Source organism: Esox lucius, chromosome 10 (genome assembly GCF_011004845.1).
Source record: "Esox lucius isolate fEsoLuc1 chromosome 10, fEsoLuc1.pri, whole genome shotgun sequence".
NCBI lineage: Eukaryota > Metazoa > Chordata > Actinopteri > Esociformes > Esocidae > Esox > Esox lucius.
Window position 1 is genome coordinate 6694943 of NC_047578.1, and position 15481 is coordinate 6710423.

At 46.3% G+C, this 15481-nt stretch overlaps 1 protein-coding gene across 4 annotated transcripts in view; it reads left to right on the plus strand.

Moving 5' to 3' along the window:
- Window positions 1-335: 335 nt before the first annotated feature.
- Window positions 336-15481, plus strand: part of ptk2aa (protein tyrosine kinase 2aa) — an 89570-nt gene continuing 74424 nt past the window's right edge. Inside the window, exon 1 of one of the 4 annotated variants that reach the window (XM_029122900.2) lies at window positions 336-504. The gene's annotated coding sequence lies outside the window, so the exon portion shown is untranslated. Of the gene's footprint in view, window positions 505-540; window positions 782-15481 lie in introns of those variants that run through there. The other 3 variants (XM_029122898.2, XM_029122897.2, XM_029122896.2) reach the window with 3 other exon arrangements.

Consider the following 15481-nt stretch of genomic DNA (forward strand, 5'->3'; position numbering starts at 1 on the left):
ATTAATTACCTACTTTAAGGGCAAGATACCAGTCTTATACGGATGCTTCGAAGTTTAAGTCCTGCAAAAGGAAAGAAGTGCGCGGGGTGTAATTACAGCTAAATGGTGGTTAAATAAATCACACCTTGTCTGCATGTAACTGGACATTGCGTTCTGGCAATGTTGACATATGTGCCCCAACCCACAGACCATGTCATATTCTTCACCGGACCCTCTAATTGTCTTGTTGGATTGAGGGAAATGTAGGGTAGGCTAGTTGGGCAACTTTAAGGTTCAAGACTGGTGAAGTGTAGGCAAGATGAGACGTCGATCTTATAGGCTGCCTGGACGTCAACTTTAAAAATGTCGAGGACTTTGATGTCACATATCAGGAAAAGTGCCGGGATATCATTCAATGCATCGCCTACACTTTAGAGCTGGGCCTACATGTTTCAAAGGAACAGTTGAGGTGTGGCGGAAGGCTTGAGTGTGTGACACTGCCTTCAACCGTTTTCTCGAATGCCTGTACGTATGTCTGCTTCAGAATTTTCCTCTGAGGGGTGTAGTTGCTTCAACTGTGGGCCGATGGCTCCTGCTTGTCAGCCATATTGGAATGCTCTGCTCAGGATGGGGAATATACAACTAGGCGAGCCTGGATTGGTGGGCAGAAAAGGGATAGCACACCAACCGCTGAAGCAACTTCAGTTTTGGACGGATTAAAACACTTATAAAACGAGGAATAAAACCGGTAGATAAAAGTAAATTGCCAGACGCGCAAATTGGAACGGACAACGTGAGTACGGTAACGTTTCTTGTATTGTGTTTTGACGTAAAATACGGGCAGGCAGCTTTCAACCGAAGCCAGGGTTTGTGATGGAGGTTTTGCCTTGCTGACACAATCACGTTTTCTGCCGTTAAATCGCGAATTGTTCTCTATACAAGTTGTTTTTGTGTTGGAGGTGGCAAGGCTAATAATTTAACGTCGTCCTCAGTCCCTCACCAACTCATACTTCGTCGCTGTAATCGCACATGATACATGTATCACACATGATACGCGTATCCGATTCAAGCTATAGAAATGATACGCCGCTGGTCGTCATTGATTAAATCTTCTGCCAGGAAAGTTCTGGATAAACTGTATACTTATGACTCAGAATCTCCATAAATTGTAATCATTGTCCCCACAATACGGCAGTATAATTTTGAGCATTTTTTTAAATTCTAATAGCCTAGGCTATACCTATACCTATTTTGGAGCATATTCGATAGTTGTGTTCTCAAACTACCTTCCTAAGAGGTTGCTATAGGTAGTTTATATTATGGATGTATCTTGACGATTTGTGATTCGTTACAGTTACACCCATTTGAAGGCCAGTACTTAAATATTGGCTGACATTGTTATTGTTACTGTATACTGGCTTTACTTAGCCCGAGGCTCTAGAAATTACAGTGCAGTGAAGGCCTGTATTTTTAGGAGTAATGAGTGACTCCTGGAGGTATTTACACTCTGGCTACCAGTCATATTTTTCCTGTTGGCCTGTTTTATTTCATAGCCCATTTCCATACGAATAGGATACTATGTTAGGAATTGTATCATGACTCAATTTATTAATCTGGCAGGAAAGTGGACAAAATCACATGACCTCACCTTGTTCTTGTTAATGTACTAACCCAGTGTTCAGGGATGCCACTGACTTGTCTTTGTTGAGAAGTGAGATGATGATCTATTTGTGTGTTTATAGTCTCAGAGAAGTACTAAACTATGATTGGGTTCTCCCTGCCTATAATATTCTTAATTGTCATGATAAATTGTCAGAAAAGTCAATACCAATCCTAGATCGAGATACTGTCCCGGAAACACCAGAACAGGTCAACAGAATGTTGTTTGCCATGATCGTAAAGGAAAAAACTGATCCCAGATCAGCCATCCTATTCTGCTTGGTGCAGGCAGACGCAGAACTCCCTCTTTGAGTCTTGATAAATACCGGTTCAGATATCCTTCCGCTGCACTATATTCCCTAGCCTGGCACATCTCAGTCTGAGACTTCTTTCATTGCACTTGTTCAAGTGGCATCGAAAATAGCGTTGTCGTGCACAACGAAGGCGATTAGGTCGCGTCTGACCAATACAAAACCACATTTGGGCTATGGCCAAACCTGGGACTGGTCATATATAACGCTGCGTCCATTCGGTAAGGTTAGATTGCTTGCACCATCTAGAAAAATCTGTTTGAATGTACACAGATTCCCTGGGAGAAGAAACGTCTGCGGGCGGGGCAATGATGTTTGGCTCGGTGGGCAAGGCATTTGGGCAGCAAGGTGAACTCGTCCCCTCAGGCTGCTGCTCACGGTCACATAGGAATTTCTCACAATTTTCTTATCAGCTAATCAAGGCCAAGTTGGACCGATTGTGTCACCAGACCTTCCACGAATTTGGGCAGAAGTGTCTGGGAAGATTTGTAGCCAGGCAACAGATCCCATGTGAAAGTACATAAGAGCAGATGTGTGTACAGATTTCATGATGACATGTTAACACAGTTGTAATCTAATGGGCGGGGAGTACATAAGGGAATAAAAAAAACATACAGGCTTTGATTCGACTCCTCAATTACTTGATAAAATTATTGATAACACCAGAGGCGAGTGTGCGTCGGTGTGTGTGCGGGTGTGCGTGTTTGTGATTGAGAGCATGGCTCGTTCTGGATCCCATCTGTGTGCTGTATTCCACATCCTCCTCTGCCTTGTACTGTTGTTTTAGCTGCAGTTCCCAGAGGAAGAGGGCCTGCGTCTAAAGCAGCAGCTGTGACAGGAAGGCCTGATGTGAAGTTGTGCTGTAGCATTCTACTTAAGATTGGCCTTCCTGGATGTAGTCAAGCCTGGCTTACACACACACATGCTCACCGTCCCATAGGATTCTCAGGGAAAACGCCTTTTTCCTCTCAGCAACAGCAGTTTCATTGTGTGTGTGTGTGTGTGTGTGTGTGTGGACGTTGAGTTGTTGGACCAGAAGAGAACCAGTGCAGTGGCCATAAAGGATGTTTTTCACAGAGACCAGTATTAGGTCTGAACTGCTGCTGACATTTATAATGGAACAGAAATATTCAGGTCCCTACACAAAAGCAGATATGTTTTCATCCCATTTTACACCCCCCCCCCCCCCCCCCCCCCCCCCCTTTCATGATGCCTAGTTTGCATTTAAGGCCTTGTCCTGTCTCGGAAATGGCCAGAAAGTCTCAGGACTTAGCTTGGCAAGATGTGCTTTGGAAGATGTCTACAACGTGTTACACCGCACGCTTAACTAGCGCATGCCAGAATCTGAAGGCGAGGTTACTTTGTCCAAGCCCGGACTGTGTTCAGCCCGTTTACACCAACACGTCCAGTTCTCCTCTGTTTACACCTCCTTGTATGTTTCATTCATAACTCTTTGAACTCCCTCTGAGGTGGGGTCTCGAGTAGATCAAAACCAGTCGTTGTTTAGAGTCTGTTTGTAAACGCCTGGGTGTGTTCCATTATACTCTCTGTGTTCTGTGATGGCCCCCCGCTCGCTTTTGAAACCGAGTGTAACGGGGAGATTTTAATTTCCCAGTGCTAAACGTTTGGCCACTACAAACCCTCGTGGCCACGGCAGGCTGGATGAAAGACAGGAAGAGGCAAACACACAAAGGTCTGTCTGCCAGCCATTTCTCTCCAGAAGATTAGGTTCTGAGAAGAGCAAGGCCCCGGCTCGATTCATGTACTACCCCTATTGCATATAGTATGTCAGGTTTAGTTTAGTGGCCCATGTCCCAATCCGTAGGGCGTTGGAAACAGTATGACAAACGTGAGCGGATGGCCTACTACCTCTGCTGTTTTTTTTGCAGCATGCAACCGTGCATGCTTTTTGGGGTAATATAGCCCAACTTCTTGCGACGATATGCCTTCCCCCTGGAGAGTGTTCTTCACTTGGCTGGTTGTTGTGAAGGGGTTTTTCTTTACCATGGGAAGGATACTCTGATCATCCGCCCCTGTTGTCTTCCGTGGAGGTCCCAGAGCACATCTAGTGCGAAATAGTGTCCATTAAACAGCTTTTGAGTCAACTGTCCAATTACTGTTGCCCCTTGAAAAATAGGGGGCTACATATTAAAGATCTCTAATTCCTAAACCCTTCCTCCAATTTGAATGTGAATACCCTCAAATTTACGCTGAGAGACTGCACTTTAAGCCCATATTCTTTATATAACTGTAACTTGAATATATTTTGGTAAGCCGCCGAAATAACTTGTCAGGGTCCAATTATTTCCGGGCCTAACAGTACCATCTTCGTTGGCGTTGCTGCCGCTCTTATGCATTAACAACAATCCAAGGTGCTGCCAGGGATTTTGGGTCCCATAGAAATATATCACATTGGGCCCCACCCAAGGGCACCAGGGTGGGGGGGGGGGGGGGGTCGGTGCAATGCAGCGTAATACAGTGTAATTCAGACTGATACCCTCTATAAGAAATGTGCTGAAGAAGTCTGAATGTAATTTTAATGACGGTGCTGGTTCAGGGGCATGGGGATGGGCAGATGGGGCTGGTTCTGGGGTACGGGGATGGGCTGACAGGGAGAGGGGCTGGTTCTGGGGTATGGGGATGGGCAGATGGGGCTGGTTCTGGGGTACGGGGATGGGCAGATGGGGCTGGTTCTGGGGTATGGGGATGGGCAGACAGGGAGAGGGGCTGGTTCTGGGGTACGGGGATGGGCAGACAGGGAGAGGGGCTGGTTCTGGGGTACGGGGATGGGCAGATGGGGCTGGTTCTGGGGTATGGGGATGGGCAGACGGGGCTGGTTCTGAGGTATGGGGATGGGCAGACAGGGAGAAGGGCTGGTTCTGGGGTACGGGGATGGGCAGATGGGGCTGGGTATGGGGATGGGCAGACGGGGCTGGTTCTGAGGTATGGGGATGGGCAGACAGGGAGAAGGGCTGGTTCTGGGGTACGGGGATGGGCAGACGGGGCTGGTTCTGAGGTATGGGGATGGGCAGACAGGGAGAAGGGCTGGTTCTGGGGTACGGGGATGGGCAGATGGGGCTGGTTCTTGGGTACGGGGATGGGCAGATGGAGCTGGTTCTGGGGTATGGGGATGGGCAGACGGGGCTGCTGAGCCTGAAGCTGCATGTGTTGGGCCGGGCACTAGGCAGGGGCATGCACAACTGATTTAGTGTCAATAGCTTACTAAAAGTTTGTCTGCATTGATTAAATGTTGGCTTATAGAGGAAGGAAATGTGTGAAGATGTTAAGTAACTAGCAAACAGGGTAAGTACTGACAGCCTATAGTACAAGTATGTGAATCGATCTGAGCCCAACTCGCGGAGCACAGCCTACGTAACTACTGAGGCATGTAGGCCTTGTTTTCCATCTCCTTGTCAAAACCCACTGAAAGTTAGCGACTTCAGGATTTCTCATCCACTAGGTTTTGAGAAGGAGTCAAGACAGGCAGGAAACAAGGAGGAAACCCTACCGTTTCCCCTTTCTGGTTTATGGATCACATCTATTTCACCCTATAGGTCAACTCCCTTTAAAGGTTAGTGGAGGACAAAGGCAGACCGGTTGGTTTTCTAACCCGGAGCAGGGGTGGGTGACCGTGGGCACTATGAGGATCTTGTTTTTGTACTTCTTTCTTTTTAAACTTTTACACAGAAGACCCTTTACTGCATGTCTTCCGGCCTGTAATGGAAAGACAATAGCAATTGCTTAGCCTACCTGGGGACAGGAACAGAATGTAGTGTTCAATATGGCTCAGCTGCAGTGAGGGCTGGCCAAGATGCAAGCAAGTTTATTTATATAGCACAATTCATACATGGAAGCAATTTAATGTGCTTTACAAAAGAAAAATCTATTAAAAGTACAATAGCATAAAAACAGATGGCCAAAATAGCATAGCTGTATTTTTCACATAGGAACCATACTAACAAAGCAAATGTTAATTTACCGTCACAGGAGGTCAAGTAAAAACACCAACCACCCTATTCGTTGAGACCGGCACAACAGAAAATTCCTTCTTGGGGCCGACCTGCTGTGAAATGTAGGTTAACTGGGACAGTGGAGGCCATACAGGAAGCTTTCGGTGATCAGAGTTCACTTGAGACCTGTTGGTGTCCAGACTCTGAGTCTATCTTAAGCTAGCTGCCCAGATTCTCAGAACTACTCACGTAGTGTTTCATTAGAAATCGAGAACTGTTTCTGTCAGCCTGACTAGAGTAGGGCTGAGTGACTATCATTCTGTCAAGCTGCTTTGAGCAGGGCTGTGTGACCGTTTTCGTCAAGCGGCCAAAAGTAGGGCTTGGTGACTGTTTCTGTCCGAGCTGCCTAGAGCAAGGCTGGGAGACAATCTTGCAGGCTGTTTTATACACAATACGAGGTGGAGTAATCCAATACGACGAGGTGGTTTTTGTTCTATATATCTCCTATTGGAAATGGCAATGTCTGTCTTCACCTTATCTTCTCAGGTTCCTTAGGTGTAGTGTACCTGCTTTTGGTTTGACCAGAAGTGAACAAAAACATCTGGAGATTCGCCAGTCTGTTATTATAAACAGTGACCAGAATTACCTCCACCCCACTGGATTCAAATTACTACTGTTCTATGTATTCTGGGCATTTGAGAGAGACACACACACACACACACACACACACACAGCTGCAGATGCTATCCCACTCCCCCACATCCTGACACTGACCGAGGTAATCCGGTCTACCTTAGTATGAAGGATTGGAGAGCCGGTTACCCTCCAAGTCTTCATAGTCCTGTACATCGGGGACAGAGGTGGCTTGACTGTAAATAGCAGCGATGGCTATAGCTGAAGTGATGGCTTGTCAAATTTCCAGTATATATTGACTTAACAACAACAGAGTTCAGCCAGCTCTCTGTCTCGCTACGTTGCTGGACATTGTGTGCCTCAATGTATTATGGGAGTAGTAAGTTGCAGCTGTTTAATTAACATTTAACCGGTAGGCGGTGAATTCCTGTTAACCTCTGTGGGGTTGGACAACCAGTTACTGAGGGCTGCTTGCTTATATTTAGCCAGTATTAATAAGTCACATTGTCCTGTAAATATTTACACAGTTGACAGAATGATGAGGTGGTGTAAGCCTACATAAGAACACAGACCTTATTGGAATTGGGTCTAAAAATCCCTTAGGGAAGGAATTAATGGTGTAATAAGTTAGTGAAACTATGTACCTGTTCATTTGAATGTACTGTATAATTTTTTTGTTTGCCAGTTACCCTCCAAGTCTTCATAGTCCTTTACATTCTGAGGTAACACCGCGATAAGAGCCTCAGTGGGTTTCATGGCTACTGTACTGTGCTCATCAGTTTTACATCAGGCCAAGTTAAATGGAAACATTAGTGTGTCTGCAGATCTGCTTAGTCACTGGTCAGTCCTCTGGCTGGATGTCCCAGGCTGCACCCTGTTTAGGGAGTAGGGAAACATTTGAGACGCCTTGCTGCTCAAACGATACTCATGCCTGAGAGGCTACCTGGCCCGCTCTCCGTTGACCACCACCGGTTGGTATTGTCACGCGCCAGAAGCTCTCCAGCGGATCTGTACACTGTAACCTAACATGCCTTTCCAGGCACGCGGCTCTTAAAAGGTTTGGAATTCAACCAGAACTCTTCTCCTGGTTACAGGGCTGTGTGCCGTAGTTAAAGAGTCGGCAATCACACAGCCTTTCACGGTGAGTCTTCTCTATTCCAGCTCCCGCTTATTTTGCTCCTTCTCGCCTGTGTTGTGTAGCTCTGTCACTCTGTTGGCTAAACGGTGAGCGGCTGGGGGGGGGGGGGGGGGGGGGGGGGCGGTGAAAACCATACGGTGAAATGGCGTGGTGCTTTGGGCTGCCGCACAGCTGCATGCCAGTGAATCTGTGGCAGGTGTGAGGGGAGATAAGGAGCCCGGAGAGGCGGTGTGTCTATCTGTCCCCGCTCCAACGTACTGTCACTGCCGGCCACTTAGCTCGCGCTCTCTCGCTCTGTCTTTTTCTCTTTCCCGCTTTCTCTTGCTGTATTTTCCTCTCTCCCTCTCTGTTCCTCTCTGTCTTTGTCTCTCCCTTTCTCTGTTTTCTCTCTCTCACTTCCTCCCACTCTTCCGACATCAGAATCCCTCAGTCTCTCTCTCTCTCTCTCTTGTCAGGAAATGGTGTCCCGGAGGGGGCCCCCTCTTAGCCGTTAACATGGAGTTAGTTGGTTCAAATCACATTGTCGACACCCTGTTATGTAGAATGGAGACGTTGCTCTGGAACAGTCTCTGTCGATAGACAATTGGTGTTGGAAAGTCTGTTTCACGGTGTGTTAGAGGGCTGCCTGCCTATGGAATACTAAACGTGTAACTTTCAGGGCTTTCTAAGCGCATGTCCGACATTGTGCGTCTGTACAGACGAAACCAATTTTTATTTGGGCGGAGGGGAGATGAGCACAATCTCACGACGGACCCAAACATGTGGAGTGACAAATGAGTGTGAGGTATACCTGTCTTGAGAAACCTGACGGAGACTATGATACACACAACTAACAGACACCCATGAAGACCTGACACATGTGGGTAGTGTTTCAGAGTTTCCTTGACTTGCCGTTTCTGTCTTCTGTCTTTGCCGGCAGCTTGCCGGGGAAAAACGCCTTAGCGGGAGCTGGTCTCCGTCCAGTCCATATCATCAAATCTTCGATCCGTTTTCATCTGTGAGACCGGACCTTAGATTGTCTTAACGTTTGGCTCGACCAATCGGATTGGTTCTTTCTGGTCTGTATGTCCGTGTGGATGAGGGCTGTCTGGAAGTTTTCCAGCTGTACCGGTGAGTCATGGCAGCGTTAATGTGCTGTCCCGGCGTGAGCCCCTGCAGGTTCATTTACAGTATCATCATCACTCAAACATTTATTCACCGGCTCTATTTATGGAGTCACCTTAAAGGGGTTGATCGTTTCGCACTTAACATTGGAAACAGTTGTACAGGTTGGCGGATGTTATTTGTCGATTAGAAAATGTTCAAGGTTAGGGTTGTGACTGTGTGGACTACACCCTCTGTTGGTAGACATTCACCAAGATGTAAAAACCCCAATTTAATGTTGCCAACCGCTTATTCCAAGTAAGGTTTATCCTTAATAACATCTTATATTTTGGCGGTTTATTTTAGCTGCCGTTATTTTGGTTGTCTTTTTTTTTTTGGTTTATGTTGGTTTATGTTCGTGTCTTTATGTTGGTTAGGCCTTTAAACTTCTAGTAAAACATGTCCAGGAAAGAAAGATGGTGTAATCACTGTCTTCGCCAATAGACCAGTTGTAACATGTGGATTTTTACGACTGTAAAAGCTACCAGGAATCACTTGTCTTTGTAGTCTCAGTATTACACAGTCTGGAATTTGAGCAGTGTGTCTGTGTTTGTGTGGTTTGGCATTGGTTTATTAACACCACCCCTGAAGTTGTATCTCCTTTGCGCTTTGTTAGGATCTGTGTGGAACACTGTCTTAGAATGGCAGGAAATGACCTCCTAGTTAATCATGTTCCGTGCCTCAGGGCTGTGTGGCGTCATCCTAATTGGACACTTTTCCCCTTACTTTTGTGCTCCACGTTTGACCAAAGCCCTATGGGAACCCAAGTGTCCTGTGTAGAAAGTAAGTGGGCCATTTGTGCTCTCGGGTATTACTGAACCGTTATTTCAGAGCCTGGCTAGGAGATAGCCCCCTCAATCCTAGAGAGAGGGGTGACATCATCCTTAAACACCCCTACATCCACAACGCCCCCTACCGCCCCCATGCTTAGACTCTGCCCTCACCAGGTCAAGACCTTGGTGTAGGGTGGCTATAGGGCCTTCCACAATGATGGATTGTGAGTGGTGGATGATGGGAGTTTGGGGGATTCCCTGTGGAATCTACCGTCACGTCAGATGCCCTGACTGTTGAGCTGTTTGCAGTGGGGTTAGAGGGCTATTTATGAAAACTGGCTTAGGTTAAAAACATATATGGTGGCGTTCTAGGGTTAAACAATCTGAGGAGGACAAAGTTGACCCTAAACGCTGACCTTTGTTTGTTTTGCTTTTCCCCCTCCTAGCTTTCACTGACATCTAGGCCTAGTTAATGGTTGTGGTGGGGTTCTCTTTAACCTGCTAGCTAGGCCTAGTTAATGGTTGTGGTGGGGTTCTCTTTAACCAGCTAGCTAGGCCTTGTTAATGGTTGTGGTGGGGTTCTCTTTAACCAGCTAGCTAGGCCTTGTTAATGGTTGTGGTGGGGTTCTCTTTAACCAGCTAGCTAGGCCTAGTTAATGGTTGTGGTGGGGTTCTCTTTAACCTGCTAGCTAGGCCTTGTTAATGGTTGTGGTGGGGTTCTCTTTAACCTGCTAGCTAGGCCTAGTTAATGGTTGTGGTGGGGTTCTCTTTAACCTGCTAGCTAGGCCTAGTTAATGGTTGTGGTGGGGTTCTCTTTAACCTGCTAGCTAGGCCTAGTTAATGGTTGTGGTGGGGTTCTCTTTAACCTGCTAGCTAGGCCTAGTTAATGGTTGTGGTGGGGTTCTCTTTAACCTGCTAGCTAGGCCTAGTTAATGGTTGTGGTGGGGTTCTCTTTAACCTGCTAGCTAGGCATATTTAATGGTTGTGGTCGGGTTCTCTTTAACCTGCTAGCTGATGCTCAGTGTTGTGTGTCTGTGACACATTATTACTTTCATTGCTATTGTTCAACACAGCTCTCCAGATAGGCTGCAGGCTTCTCACTTCCCATTAGCAGGCCTTTTGAGTAGGCCGGCCCACAGTCTGTCTGGCCTCAGTGTAAGACTGTATTCCTGTGCTGTGTCTAGCCTGTAAACCCACACTGTGGACATGACTCAGCTGAGTAAAGGTTGGTGTGTTTAATGCAAACAAACAAGATGGGGGGGCTGGCCAAGGCACAGTGTCATCAGCTATGTTAGAGATGAGCAGAACAGAAACTAGGGCCTAGACCCTGACAAAGAGAGAAACACCTTTTATGACTGTTTACTGAAAGACACACCTGTTATTTTTACTGAAAGACCCACTTGTTCCTCATTTCTTTCCTTCGAAGTTCTGGAATTAGATACATTATTTCTATTTGATAGATTTTAGGACTTTCAACCCTCCCCATGCTTAGTTAAATGCTTTGTGGTTGGAAAATGAACGGTGAAAAATGGGGCACTGTCTTGTCAATGTATTTATGACGGGTTTACAATGACCCTCCAGTATTCTGACCCACAGACACTCATGAACAACCTATGCTTTTCAGTTAGAAGGCTTAGTGGAACCCTCCAGGTCGGGCTGGTATTTTGGCATTCAAGAGTTAGAATGAGTCCATCACTGCCACAAACAGGCCTCTGTTCATTTACCAGGGAATTACTGCAAATTCCATCCCAGTCAAGAACGGCTTTATTTAATGTGTCCTTCTCTGTTGCAGATGCCCTGAAACAAACATGCTCATTGCCTTCTACTAGGCTAATCTGATGATGTAAATTCGCCCCCTCTCTGATTTGGTTATTAGTTAACAAGACATAATGAGCTAGTTCTCCAAGAAAATAATGAGGTAGGGGAAGATGAGGTGAAGAACACAGCTACTGACATCAGTTTACAGGCTCTTCCCCGGGGTGCAGATCTAGGATCAGTGTCCCCATTGTGTCTGGCTGCCCTTTATGTGGCCTGCGAGCCCCTTGTCTAACTGCCTGTCTCCCTGCCATTCCCTGCAAAATATGAGAACAGTGGTGGGGGTTAATGTAAATTACAGGTTATGGACAATCGTTTTCTTCAATTGGAAAAGTAAGAAATGTCCAGCCCTGACAAAAGGTTTGCCTCATCCTATTCGTCGGGGCTTCAGTTTGATCATTTTGGGAGTTCTTTAATTTTTACTGTGACAGTGTTTGTTTTTTCCTGGTTCTTATTGGCGGTGTCCTGGGGATATTTCTTGCACCAGTTCTGCCTGGTCGTGTGTGTGAGCTGTTCCATCCACCAGTGAGTTAGGGCTGACATTTCTACTAGCTGTACTACCTTGGCCACTAGTGGGCGACACATGCACAGTCCCACACTCCGTTAAATGGATCAGGTCAGACTGCACTTGAACGGAGCCTGTGTCAGATAGGAAGGTCAGGGGTCACTTCGATCAGAGATCTGTTTGCCTGCCTGCGTGTCTGTCTGTCTATGCGTGTCTGTCTGTCTATGCGTGTCTGTCTGTCTATGCGTGTCTGTCTGTCTATGCGTGTCTGTCTGTCAGTCGTTCTGGCTGTCTGCGTGCCTCTCTGATTCATTGAGGCTGACGTTCAACGTTAGGCTGGCTTACCTCCATGGATAAGCCTTCCACTCTCCTTGTCGTTCTCTTTTCCTAGCTAGGGTTGTACAGACATGCACTTTCATGAAGGCCCCAGTAAGCCGTTCCCTTTGCTGTCTCTAACTTTTTGTCCCTCTGACACACACACACACACACACACACACTCACTCCTACTCTCTTGTCACTTCACATTAGCTGACAAAAACTATAATGATATAAGTGCAATAACAGTTATTTTCCTGGAAGTCAACAGTGTTTGTGTTTGTCAGTGAATGTGTTGTGTGTGTGTGTGTGTGTGTGTGTGTGTGTGTGTGTGTGTGTGTGTGTGTGTGTGTGTATATAGCCTAGCTGTCAGAACAGAGGCTTATTGGACTGACTTTTAATGTAATCTGAGTGGAGGAGGGGTTGGGAGGGGAGGTGGGTGGAGGAGGGTTTGGGAGGGGAGGTGTGTGGAGGAGGGGTTGGAGGGGAGGTGTGTGGTGGGTGGCGCAGGGGTTGGTGGGGAGGCCATCACATTAAACAGTTTTAATCCCAACTTCATCAGGAGGGTAATCTCCTGGAGAAACACAACAGGGGTCCACTGAAGCATTTTACTGCGGTGTAGTGTACAGATTAGGGCTGTGTCCCAATCACCACCCTATTCGCTCGCACACTACAATAGGATGCCAATTAGCAGGCAGGGTGCCTGAAGGAGAAAGGGGATGAATAGATGGAAACTGAGTGAGGAGCCATCCAGTTAATTAGAATGTTTGTAAAACACTATTAGCATTATGGGTTTGTGTTTTTGTCTTCTCTGAATGCTATAAGCACTGTTTTAATTACAGTAATTGCATCTCCTACGACCTAGATGGTGAGGATGTAACCACTCGTAGATACAAATCTGTCTTCAGTTCACATGTTTAAAATGCAAAAATACCTCTGTCTTATTAGCGATAATGGCCTGGCCTCATCTCAGCAACTCCACGGCAAGTTTGGAAGTGAGAGACGGAGACGTGTCTTGGAGTGAAACGATGCATGTGTTTCCAAGCTGTTCTGCTTCTTATCACGTTGCTGGCTCAACATTATAAACCGTCAATTAGGGATTGAGCTCGCAGGCGCACGACCCACCACAAGGAGTCGCTAGAGTCTAAGTAGCACTCTTCGACATCCAAACCTGACGGTGCTGAGACAGTTTAGCGCCACCAAGACCCCCCTCCCCCAAGATACATTCCGTGTGATTAAATTGGACAACACCTTGGTATGATGCTAGGGCTAGGTGCACACGGTTATCAGCTGGAGGGAATAACGTAAAATCTGGTTCGCTTAATAGATGTAATTTAAGTTGTCAAGAAAGGTTACGCCAATAAAAACCTTGCGTTATCAGCCCTAAACACAACCCACACAGCTACTCAGCCCAGACAAGTGAGCTCAGTGAATAGATTTGAGTAATGCAGCAGACACTCATTTTCAGAGCGACTTAAAGTGCAGACATTTTTGAAAGAGCTCCGTGAAACGACCACACAGTTTAGTAGTGAGTGCATTCTAATCAATGAATGACTTCTGAGCACAAGTCTTTGAATGCCGACTGCAAATGTCTCCTGTTATGATGAACGCCAAGCTTACTGTGCCGGTGGCGCTCGGAGACCAGCAAACCAGGGTCCTGCCGTTTGTCTGTTTGAGCAGATGCGTTGGCAGGTTTACTCCCCATCAGAAAGCAGCGGAAGTCTCTCTTAAGATCAAAGCTGGAGCCGGTTTCTCTGCTTAACCCCAAACCCCTCTGCTGACAGAGTGATGGTGGAGGGAGGAGGTGGTGGAGGGAGGAGGTGGTGGAGGGGGAGAAACAAGAGGACAGGAAAGCAGAAAGGTGCAGGGAGGTGAGGAGGGACCAGCGGAATATTCCCCCTTGGATATCTGGATTCTCCTTAGGGAAACTAACTAGGATGTTTGGATATGTTGTAAGGTAACACTTATCCAATGAGTCGCATTGATTTGTTTAATTAGCTGCAAGGGTTTACTTCTTCTGAGTATGTGAGTCTGATATGCTGGGAAATGGAGCTGTTGGTCTGGGGCCAGCTGGGCTTACTGACAGGAGTATATGATGTACAGGTGTAGCATGCTGTTGAGAGAGAGAAATCTATGAAGAGAGAGTTATAGACCAATATCATTAGATATATCAGTATCTATAGATGTAGATATATGTACTAAAATATGTGTCTACTCTGTCTAATATACTGTTTGTGAAGAAAATGTGTTTTTGACAAGTTTGATTTTGACAGAGTGTGAAAGGTTTTGTCTCACTGTTACCACAGTTTTGATTTTGTTTCCATCATGAGCCAGATCATACTATCCTTTTGACTTTGGCCATTTTCCTGTTTGTTGTCCGCATTTCTTTTATTGGGCACATCTGTTTGTTTCTGAGAGTGATGAGGTTCTGGTTCTGCCATGTCTCCTGGGAACCGTATCAACATAACTAAGCCTGACCAACACAGAAACAATTCAGTTCCATTGGAAGGAGTGTTTATTTTTTTTTCGCATCACGCCGACAAATCTTCTAGGAACTTAATTGAATCTTCTACAAAATGTAATGCAGTTTCATTCAGAACATTGACTGAATGACTTGTTTTTAAAATTATTTTTATTTACTAGTAGGGAACAGTTGGCAATGCCCCAGAGGCTGTTCTGGAAGGGTGGGTCCGTTTCGTGCTGTGGTCCTTCCATGCGCGCACACAGACGCGCACAATTTCCTCAGACGCCTGGAAGGCATTTTACCTCAGCCAGCTAGCTTAGAGGAAAAAGTCAGGATCCCGCATATGTCTGGTCTGCACTGTCAAGAGACTTGCCTGGACATCCGGTCCCACTTATGTCCTGTTGCCAAATTCAGTCTCTGTCTTCAAATCCGCTACATAGTCTTGAGTTAGTATTAATATTTCCATGTAGTGTTGTTGGTAGATAGAGGTTTGGAGTTTGGGTCGTCAGGCGAAGAACAGTCACGTCGTTTCGAGTTATTCGACTTTTAATTTATAACATGCTTGTTGGTATAAATTATGTGGTGAATTGAAAGCGTGTTGGCCAAAATCCTGGTCTTCTGAGTCGATGCTGTTGGAAGAGCAGGCTGGGAAATCCCGGGGGCAGTGAGTTAGTGCTGGCTCAGGACTTGTCTACACCCCAGGGGATTAAGGATGTGAATGGCAGCTGGAGCTAAATGCATTGAAGAGCTCAACCTTATGTTAAGATACTTGAGTTTGCTAGCTACAGTATCTGTA